General features: G+C 35.9%; 1 protein-coding gene across 4 annotated transcripts in view; it reads right to left on the minus strand.

Annotated features, from left to right (window-relative positions):
* The window catches only part of LOC109909468 (neurofibromin), a 115,402-nt gene that overhangs the window by 8,783 nt on the left and 93,320 nt on the right, over positions 1-13,299 (minus strand). The window lies entirely within an intron of this gene.

Genomic DNA, 13,299 nt, shown 5'->3' on the forward strand with positions numbered 1-13,299 from the left:
ACAGTATCAAATCCCAACACGTATAGAACAGTGTGAGAATCCCAACACGTATAGAACAGTGAGAGAATCCCAACACATATAGAACAGTGAGATAATCCCAACACATATAGAACAGTGAGAGAATCCCAACACATATAGAACAGTATCAAATCCCAACACATATAGAACAGTGAGTGAATCCCAACACATATAGAACAGTGAGATAATCGCAACAAGTATAGAACAGTATCAAATCCCAACACATATAGAACAGTATCAAATCCCAACACATATAGAACAGTATCAAATCCCAACACATATAGAACAGTATCAAATCCCAACACATATAGAACAGTGAGAGAATCCCAACACATATAGAACAGTATCAAATCCCAACACATATAGAACAGTGAGAGAATCCCAACACATATAGAACAGTGAGAGAATCCCAACACATATAGAACAGTATCAAATCCCAACACATATAGAACAGTATCAAATCCCAACACATATAGAACAGTGAGAGAATCCCAACACATATAGAACAGTATCAAATCCCAACACATATAGAACAGTATCAAATCCCAACACATATAGAACAGTGAGATAATCCCAACACATATAGAACAGTGAGAGAATCCCAACACATATAGAACAGTGAGATAATCCCAAGTATAGAACAGTATCAAATCCCAACACATATAGAACAGTGAGAGAATCCCAACACATATAGAACAGTGAGAGAATCCCAACACATATAGAACAGTGAGATAATCCCAAGTATAGAACAGTATCAAATCCCAACACATATAGAACAGTGAGATAATCCCAACACATATAGAACAGTGAGAGAATCCCAACACATATAGAACAGTGAGATAATCCCAAGTATAGAACAGTATCAAATCCCAACACATATAGAACAGTGAGAGAATCCCAACACATATAGAACAGTGAGATAATCCCAAGTATAGAACAGTATCAAATCCCAACACATATAGAACAGTGAGAGAATCCCAACACAGAAAGAACAGTATCAAATCCCAACACATATAGAACAGTGAGAGAATCCCAACACATATAGAACAGTGAGAGAATCCCAACACATATAGAACAGTATCAAATCCCAACACATATAGAACAGTATCAAATCCCAACACATATAGAACAGTGAGATAATCCCAACACATATAGAACAGTGAGAGAATCCCAACACATATAGAACAGTGAGAGAATCCCAACACATATAGAACAGTGAGAGAATCCCAACACATATAGAACAGTGAGAGAATCCCAACACATATAGAACAGTATCAAATCCCAACACATATAGAACAGTGAGATAATCCCAACACATATAGAACAGTGAGAGAATCCCAACACATATAGAACAGTGAGATGATCCCAAGTATAGAACAGTATCAAATCCCAACACATATAGAACAGTGAGAGAATCCCAACACATATAGGACAGTGAGATAATCCCAAGTATAGAACAGTATCAAATCCCAACACATATAGAACAGTGAGAGAATCCCAACACATATAGAACAGTATCAAATCCCAACACGTATAGAACAGTGAGAATCCCAACACATATAGAACAATATCAAATCCCAACACATATAGAACAGTGAGAATCCCAACACATATAGAACAGTGAGATAATCCCAACACATATAGAACAGTATCAAATCCCAACACGTATAGAACAGTGAGAATCCCAACACATATAGAACAGTGAGAATCCCAACACATATAGAACAGTATCAAATCCCAACACATATAGAACAGAATCAAATCCCAACACATATAGAACAGTATCAAATCCCAACACATATCGAACAGTGAGATAATCCCAACACATATAGAACAGTATCAAATCCCAACACATATAGAACAGTATCAAATCCCAACACATATAGAACAGTATCAAATCCCAACACATATAGAACAGTATCAAATCCAAACACGTATAGAACAGTATCAAATCCCAACACATATAGAACAGTATCAAATCCCAACACATATAGAACAGTATCAAATCCCAACACGTATAGAACAGTGTGAGAATCCCAACACGTATAGAACAGTGAGAGAATCCCAACACATATAGAACAGTGAGATAATCCCAACACATATAGAACAGTGAGAGAATCCCAACACATATAGAACAGTGAGATAATCCCAAGTATAGAACAGTATCAAATCCCAACACATATAGAACAGTGAGAGAATCCCAACACATATAGAACAGTATCAAATCCCAACACATATAGAACAGTGAGATAATCCCAACACATATAGAACAGTGAGAGAATCCCAACACATATAGAACAGTGAGATAATCCCAAGTATAGAACAGTATCAAATCCCAACACATATAGAACAGTGAGAGAATCCCAACACATATAGAACAGTGAGATAATCCCAAGTATAGAACAGTATCAAATCCCAACACATATAGAACAGTGAGAGAATCCCAACACATATAGAACAGTATCAAATCCCAACACATATAGAACAGTGAGAGAATCCCAACACATATAGAACAGTGAGAGAATCCCAACACATATAGAACAGTATCAAATCCCAACACATATAGAACAGTATCAAATCCCAACACATATAGAACAGTGAGATAATCCCAACACATATAGAACAGTGAGAGAATCCCCAACACATATAGAACAGTGAGAGAATCCCAACACATATAGAACAGTGAGAGAATCCCAACACATATAGAACAGTATCAAATCCCAACACATATAGAACAGTGAGATAATCCCAACACATATAGAACAGTGAGAGAATCCCAACACATATAGAACAGTGAGATAATCCCAAGTATAGAACAGTATCAAATCCCAACACATATAGAACAGTGAGAGAATCCCAACACATATAGGACAGTGAGATAATCCCAAGTATAGAACAGTATCAAATCCCAACACATATAGAACAGTGAGAGAATCCCAACACATATAGAACAGTATCAAATCCCAACACGTATAGAACAGTGAGAATCCCAACACATATAGAACAATATCAAATCCCAACACATATAGAACAGTGAGAATCCCAACACATATAGAACAGTGAGATAATCCCAACACATATAGAACAGTATCAAATCCCAACACGTATAGAACAGTGAGAATCCCAACACATATAGAACAGTGAGAATCCCAACACATATAGAACAGTATCAAATCCCAACACATATAGAACAGAATCAAATCCCAACACATATAGAACAGTATCAAATCCCAACACATATCGAACAGTGAGATAATCCCAACACATATAGAACAGTATCAAATCCCAACACATATAGAACAGTATCAAATCCCAACACATATAGAACAGTATCAAATCCCAACACATATAGAACAGTATCAAATCCAAACACGTATAGAACAGTATCAAATCCCAACACATATAGAACAGTATCAAATCCCAACACATATAGAACAGTATCAAATCCCAACACATATAGAACAGTATCAAATCCAAACACGTATAGAACAGTATCAAATCCCAACACATATAGAACAGTATCAAATCCCAACACATATAGAACAGTATCAAATCCCAACACGTATTAGAACAGTGTGAGAATCCCAACACGTATAGAACAGTGAGAGAATCCCAACACATATAGAACAGTGAGATAATCCCAACACATATAGAACAGTGAGAGAATCCCAACACATATAGAACAGTATCAAATCCCAACACATATAGAACAGTGAGTGAATCCCAACACATATAGAACAGGTGAGATAATCGCAACAAGTATAGAACAGTATCAAATCCCAACACATATAGAACAGTATCAAATCCCAACACATATAGAACAGTATCAAATCCCAACACATATAGAACAGTATCAAATCCCAACACATATAGAACAGTGAGAGAATCCCAACACATATAGAACAGTATCAAATCCCAACACATATAGAACAGTGAGAGAATCCCAACACATATAGAACAGTATCAAATCCCAACACATATAGAACAGTATCAAATCCCAACACATATAGAACAGTATCAAATCCCAACACATATAGAACAGTGAGAGAATCCCAACACATATAGAACAGTATCAAATCCCAACACATATAGAACAGTATCAAATCCCAACACATATAGAACAGTGAGATAATCCCAACACATATAGAACAGTGAGAGAATCCCAACACATATAGAACAGTGAGATAATCCCAAGTATAGAACAGTATCAAATCCCAACACATATAGAACAGTGAGAGAATCCCAACACATATAGAACAGTATCAAATCCCAACACATATAGAACAGTGAGATAATCCCAACACATATAGAACAGTGAGAGAATCCCCAACACATATAGAACAGTGAGATATCCCAAGTATAGAACAGTATCAAATCCCAACACATATAGAACAGTGAGAGAATCCCAACACATATAGAACAGTGAGATAATCCCAAGTATAGAACAGTATCAAATCCCAACACATATAGAACAGTGAGAGAATCCCAACACATATAGAACAGTATCAAATCCCAACACATATAGAACAGTGAGAGAATCCCAACACATATAGAACAGTGAGAGAATCCCAACACATATAGAACAGTATCAAATCCCAACACATATAGAACAGTATCAAATCCCAACACATATAGAACAGTGAGATAATCCCAACACATATAGAACAGTGAGAGAATCCCAACACATATAGAACAGTGAGAGAATCCCAACACATATAGAACAGTGAGAGAATCCCAACACATATAGAACAGTATCAAATCCCAACACATATAGAACAGTGAGATAATCCCAACACATATAGAACAGTGAGAGAATCCCAACACATATAGAACAGTGAGATGATCCCAAGTATAGAACAGTATCAAATCCCAACACATATAGAACAGTGAGAGAATCCCAACACATATAGGACAGTGAGATAATCCCAAGTATAGAACAGTATCAAATCCCAACACATATAGAACAGTGAGAGAATCCCAACACATATAGAACAGTATCAAATCCCAACACGTATAGAACAGTGAGAATCCCAACACATATAGAACAATATCAAATCCCAACACATATAGAACAGTGAGAATCCCAACACATATAGAACAGTGAGAATCCCAACACATATAGAACAGTATCAAATCCCAACACATATAGAACAGAATCAAATCCCAACACATATAGAACAGTATCAAATCCCAACACATATCGAACAGTGAGATAATCCCAACACATATAGAACAGTATCAAATCCCAACACATATAGAACAGTATCAAATCCCAACACATATAGAACAGTATCAAATCCAAACACGTATAGAACAGTATCAAATCCCAACACATATAGAACAGTATCAAATCCCAACACATATAGAACAGTATCAAATCCCAACACGTATAGAACAGTGTGAGAATCCCAACACGTATAGAACAGTGAGAGAATCCCAACACATATAGAACAGTGAGATAATCCCAACACATATAGAACAGTGAGAGAATCCCAACACATATAGAACAGTATCAAATCCCAACACATATAGAACAGTGAGAGAATCCCAACACATATAGAACAGTGAGATAATCGCAACAAGTATAGAACAGTATCAAATCCCAACACATATAGAACAGTATCAAATCCCAACACATATAGAACAGTATCAAATCCCAACACATATAGAACAGTATCAAATCCCAACACATATAGAACAGTGAGAGAATCCCAACACATATAGAACAGTATCAAATCCCAACACATATAGAACAGTGAGAGAATCCCAACACATATAGAACAGTGAGAGAATCCCAACACATATAGAACAGTATCAAATCCCAACACATATAGAACAGTATCAAATCCCAACACATATAGAACAGTATCAAATCCCAACACATATAGAACAGTGAGAGAATCCCAACACATATAGAACAGTATCAAATCCCAACACATATAGAACAGTATCAAATCCCAACACATATAGAACAGTGAGATAATCCCAACACATATAGAACAGTGAGAGAATCCCAACACATATAGAACAGTGAGATAATCCCAAGTATAGAACAGTATCAAATCCCAACACATATAGAACAGTGAGAGAATCCCAACACATATAGAACAGTATCAAATCCCAACACATATAGAACAGTGAGATAATCCCAACACATATAGAACAGTGAGAGAATCCCAACACATATAGAACAGTGAGATAATCCCAAGTATAGAACAGTATCAAATCCCAACACATATAGAACAGTGAGAGAATCCCAACACATATAGAACAGTGAGATAATCCCAAGTATAGAACAGTATCAAATCCCAACACATATAGAACAGTGAGAGAATCCCAACACATATAGAACAGTATCAAATCCCAACACATATAGAACAGTGAGATAATCCCAACAAGTATAGAACAGTATCAAATCCAAACACATACAGAACAGTGTGAGAATCCCAACAAGTATAGAACAGTATCAAATCCCAACACATATAGAACAGTATCAAATCCCAACACATATAGAACAGTGAGAGAATCCCAACACATATAGAACAGTGTGAGAATCCCAACACATATAGAACAGTGTGAGAATCCCAAGTATAGAACAGTATCAAATCCCAACACATATAGAAGTGAGATAATCCCAAGTATAGAACAGTATCAAATCCCAACACATATAGAACAGTGAGAGAATCCCAACACATATAGAACAGTATCAAATCCCAACACATATAGAACAGTGAGATAATCCCAACAAGTATAGAACAGTATCAAATCCAAACACATACAGAACAGTGTGAGAATCCCAACAAGTATAGAACAGTATCAAATCCCAACACATATAGAACAGTATCAAATCCCAACACATATAGAACAGTGAGAGAATCCCAACACATATAGAACAGTGTGAGAATCCCAACACATATAGAACAGTGTGAGAATCCCAAGTATAGAACAGTATCAAATCCCAACACATATAGAACAGTGAGAGAATCCCAACACATATAGAACAGTATCAAATCCCAACACATATAGAACAGTATCAAATCCCAACACATATAGAACAGTGAGAGAATCCCAACACATATAGAACAGTGTGAGAATCCCAAGTATAGAACAGTATCAAATCCCAACACATATAGAACAGTATCAAATCCCAACACATATAGAACAGTGAGAGAATCCCAACACATATAGAACAGTATCAAATCCCAACACGTATAGAACAGTATCAAATCCCAACACATATAGAACAGTATCAAATCCCAACACATATAGAACAGTATCAAATCCCAACACGTATAGAACAGTGTGAGAATCCCAACACATATAGAACAGTGAGATAATCCCAACACATATAGAACAGTGAGAGAATCCCAACACATATAGAACAGTATCAAATCCCAACACATATAGAACAGTGAGAGAATCCCAACACATATAGAACAGTGAGATAATCGCAACAAGTATAGAACAGTATCAAATCCCAACACATATAGAACAGTATCAAATCCCAACACATATAGAACAGTGAGAGAATCCCAACACATATAGAACAGTATCAAATCCCAACACATATAGAACAGTGAGAGAATCCCAACACATATAGAACAGTGAGAGAATCCCAACACATATAGAACAGTATCAAATCCCAACACATATAGAACAGTATCAAATCCCAACACATATAGAACAGTGAGAGAATCCCAACACATATAGAACAGTGAGAGAATCCCAACACATATAGAACAGTATCAAATCCCAACACATATAGAACAGTGAGATAATCCCAACACATATAGAACAGTGAGAGAATCCCAACACATATAGAACAGTGAGATAATCCCAAGTATAGAACAGTATCAAATCCCAACACATATAGAACAGTGAGAGAATCCCAACACATATAGAACAGTATCAAATCCCAACACATATAGAACAGTGAGATAATCCCAACACATATAGAACAGTGAGAGAATCCCAACACATATAGAACAGTGAGATAATCCCAAGTATAGAACAGTATCAAATCCCAACACATATAGAACAGTGAGAGAATCCCAACACATATAGAACAGTGAGATAATCCCAAGTATAGAACAGTATCAAATCCCAACACATATAGAACAGTGAGAGAATCCCAACACATATAGAACAGTATCAAATCCCAACACATATAGAACAGTGAGATAATCCCAACAAGTATAGAACAGTATCAAATCCAAACACATACAGAACAGTGTGAGAATCCCAACAAGTATAGAACAGTATCAAATCCCAACACATATAGAACAGTATCAAATCCCAACACATATAGAACAGTGAGAGAATCCCAACACATATAGAACAGTGTGAGAATCCCAACACATATAGAACAGTGTGAGAATCCCAAGTATAGAACAGTATCAAATCCCAACACATATAGAACAGTGAGAGAATCCCAACACATATAGAACAGTGAGAGAATCCCAACACATATAGAACAGTGTGAGAATCCCAACACATATAGAACAGTATCAAATCCCAACACATATAGAACAGTGAGATAATCCCAACACATATAGAACAGTGTGAGAATCCCAAGTATAGAACAGTATCAAATCCCAACACATATAGAACAGTATCAAATCCCAACACATATAGAACAGTGAGAGAATCCCAACACATATAGAACAGTATCAAATCCCAACACATATAGAACAGTGAGAGAATCCCAACACATATAGAACAGTATCAAATCCCAACACATATAGAACAGTGAGAGAATCCCAACACATATAGAACAGTATCAAATCCCAACACATATAGAACAGTGAGATAATCCCAACACATATAGAACAGTGTGAGAATCCCAACACATATAGAACAGTATCAAATCCCAACACATATAGAACAGTATCAAATCCCAACACATATAGAACAGTGAGATAATCCCAACACATATAGAACAGTGTGAGAATCCCAACACATACAGAACAGTGTGAGAATCCCAACACATATAGAACAGTGTGAGAATCCCAACACATATAGAACAGTATCAAATCCCAACACATATAGAACAGTATCAAATCCCAACACATATAGAACAGTGAGATAATCCCAACACATATAGAACAGTATCAAATCCCAACACATATAGAACAGTGTGAGAATCCCAACACATATAGAACAGTGTGAGAATCCCAACACATATAGAACAGTATCAAATCCCAACACATATAGAACAGTATCAAATCCCAACACATATAGAACAGTATCAAATCCCAACACATATAGAACAGTATCAAATCCCAACACATATAGAACAGTATCAAATCCCAACACATATAGAACAGTATCAAATCCCAACACAAATAGAACAGTGAGATAATCCCAACACGTATAGAACAGTATCAAATCCCAACACATATAGAACAGTATCAAATCCCAACACATATAGAACAGTATCAAATCCCAACACATATAGAACAGTGAGAGAATCCCAACACGTACAGAACAGTGAGAATCCCAACACATACAGAACAGTATCAAATCCCAACACATATAGAACAGTATCAAATCCCAACACATATAGAACAGTATCAAATCCCAACACATATAGAACAGTATCAAATCCCAACACATATAGAACAGTATCAAATCCCAACACATATAGAACAGTATCAAATCCCAACACATATAGAACAGTATCAAATCCCAACACATATAGAACAGTATCAAATCCCAACACATATAGAACAGTATCAAATCCCAACACATATAGAACAGTGAGATAATCCCAACACATATAGAACAGTATCAAATCCCAACACATATAGAACAGTATCAAATCCCAACACATATAGAACAGTGAGATAATCCCAACACATATAGAACAGTATCAAATCCCAACACATATAGAACAGTATCAAATCCCAACACATATAGAACAGTGAGATAATCCCAACACATATAGAACAGTATCAAATCCCAACACGTACAGAACAGTGAGAATCCCAACACATATAGAACAGTGAGAGAATCCCAACACGTACAGAACAGTGAGAATCACAACACATACAGAACAGTATCAAATCCCAACACGTACAGAACAGTATCAAATCCCAACACATATAGAACAGTGAGAGAATCCCAACACATATAGAACAGTATCAAATCCCAACACATATAGAACAGTGAGAGAATCCCAACACATATAGAACAGTATCAAATCCCAACACATATAGAACAGTGAGAGAATCCCAACACATATAGAACAGTATCAAATCCCAACACATATAGAACAGTGAGAGAATCCCAACACATATAGAACAGTATCAAATCCCAACACATATAGAACAGTATCAAATCCCAACACATATAGAACAGTATCAAATCCCAACACATATAGAACAGTGAGAGAATCCCAACACATATAGAACAGTGAGAGAATCCCAACACATATAGAACAGTATCAAATCCCAACACATATAGAACAGTATCAAATCCCAACACATATAGAACAGTATCAAATCCCAACACATATAGAACAGTATCAAATCCCAACACATATAGAACAGTGAGAGAATCCCAACACATATAGAACAGTATCAAATCCCAACACATATAGAACAGTGAGAGAATCCCAACACATATAGAACAGTATCAAATCCCAACACATATAGAACAGTGAGATAATCCCAACACATATAGAACAGTATCAAATCCCAACACATATAGAACAGTGAGAGAATCCCAACACATATAGAACAGTATCAAATCCCAACACATATAGAACAGTGAGAGAATCCCAACACATATAGAACAGTGTGAGAATCCCAACACATATAGAACAGTATCAAATCCCAACACATATAGAACAGTATCAAATCCCAACACATATAGAACAGTGAGATAATCCCAACACATATAGAACAGTATCAAATCCCAACACATATAGAACAGTGTGAGAATCCCAACACATATAGAACAGTGTGAGAATCCCAACACATATAGAACAGTATCAAATCCCAACACATATAGAACAGTATCAAATCCCAACACATATAGAACAGTATCAAATCCCAACACATATAGAACAGTATCAAATCCCAACACATATAGAACAGTATCAAATCCCAACACATATAGAACAGTGAGATAATCCCAACACATACAGAACAGTGAGATAATCCCAACACATACAGAACAGTGAGATAATCCCAACACATATAGAACAGTATCAAATCCCAACACATATAGAACAGTGAGAGAATCCCAACACATATAGAACAGTATCAAATCCCAACACAAATAGAACAGTGAGAGAATCCCAACACATATAGAACAGTATCAAATCCCAACACATATAGAACAGTATCAAATCCCAACACATATAGAACAGTATCAAATCCCAACACATATAGAACAGTATCAAATCCCAACACAAATAGAACAGTGAGATAATCCCAACACGTATAGAACAGTATCAAATCCCAACACATATAGAACAGTATCAAATCCCAACACATATAGAACAGTATCAAATCCCAACACATATAGAACAGTGAGAGAATCCCAACACGTACAGAACAGTGAGAATCCCAACACATACAGAACAGTATCAAATCCCAACACATATAGAACAGTATCAAATCCCAACACATATAGAACAGTATCAAATCCCAACACATATAGAACAGTATCAAATCCCAACACATATAGAACAGTATCAAATCCCAACACATATAGAACAGTATCAAATCCCAACACATATAGAACAGTATCAAATCCCAACACATATAGAACAGTGAGATAATCCCAACACATATAGAACAGTATCAAATCCCAACACATATAGAACAGTATCAAATCCCAACACATATAGAACAGTGAGATAATCCCAACACATATAGAACAGTATCAAATCCCAACACATATAGAACAGTATCAAATCCCAACACATATAGAACAGTGAGATAATCCCAACACATATAGAACAGTATCAAATCCCAACACGTACAGAACAGTGAGAATCCCAACACATATAGAACAGTGAGAGAATCCCAACACGTACAGAACAGTGAGAATCACAACACATACAGAACAGTATCAAATCCCAACACGTACAGAACAGTATCAAATCCCAACACATATAGAACAGTGAGAGAATCCCAACACATATAGAACAGTATCAAATCCCAACACATATAGAACAGTGAGAGAATCCCAACACATATAGAACAGTATCAAATCCCAACACATATAGAACAGTGAGAGAATCCCAACACATATAGAACAGTATCAAATCCCAACACATATAGAACAGTGAGAGAATCCCAACACATATAGAACAGTATCAAATCCCAACACATATAGAACAGTATCAAATCCCAACACATATAGAACAGTATCAAATCCCAACACATATAGAACAGTGAGAGAATCCCAACACATATAGAACAGTGAGAGAATCCCAACACATATAGAACAGTATCAAATCCCAACACATATAGAACAGTATCAAATCCCAACACATATAGAACAGTATCAAATCCCAACACATATAGAACAGTATCAAATCCCAACACATATAGAACAGTATCAAATCCCAACACATATAGAACAGTATCAAATCCCAACACATATAGAACAGTGAGAGAATCCCAACACATATAGAACAGTATCAAATCCCAACACATATAGAACAGTATCAAATCCCAACACATATAGAACAGTATCAAATCCCAACACATATAGAACAGTGAGAGAATCCCAACACATATAGAACAGTATCAAATCCCAACACATATAGAACAGTATCAAATCCCAACACATATAGAACAGTATCAAATCCCAACACATATAGAACAGTATCAAATCCCAACACATATAGAACAGTGAGAGAATCCCAACACATATAGAACAGTATCAAATCCCAACACATATAGAACAGTGAGAGAATCCCAACACGTACAGAACAGTGAGAATCCCAACACATATAGAACAGTGAGAGAATCCCAACACATATAGAACAGTGAGAATCACAACACATATAGAACAGTGATGGAACGGTTCTACATTATATATAATACACTTTAGATATCATACACAGTCATTTAGCAGATGTTTTGATCCAAACTGATTTACAAATCAACATACAGTACGAGTCAAACATTTTGGACACACCTACTCATTCAAGGGTTTTTCTTTATTTTTATTATTTTCTACATTGTAGAATAATAGTGAAGACTTGCAAACTATGAAATAACACATGGAATCAAAAAAAGTGTTAAACAAATCAAAATATAT

This window comes from Oncorhynchus kisutch, linkage group LG18 (genome assembly GCF_002021735.2).
Source record: "Oncorhynchus kisutch isolate 150728-3 linkage group LG18, Okis_V2, whole genome shotgun sequence".
NCBI classification, from domain to species: domain Eukaryota; kingdom Metazoa; phylum Chordata; class Actinopteri; order Salmoniformes; family Salmonidae; genus Oncorhynchus; species Oncorhynchus kisutch.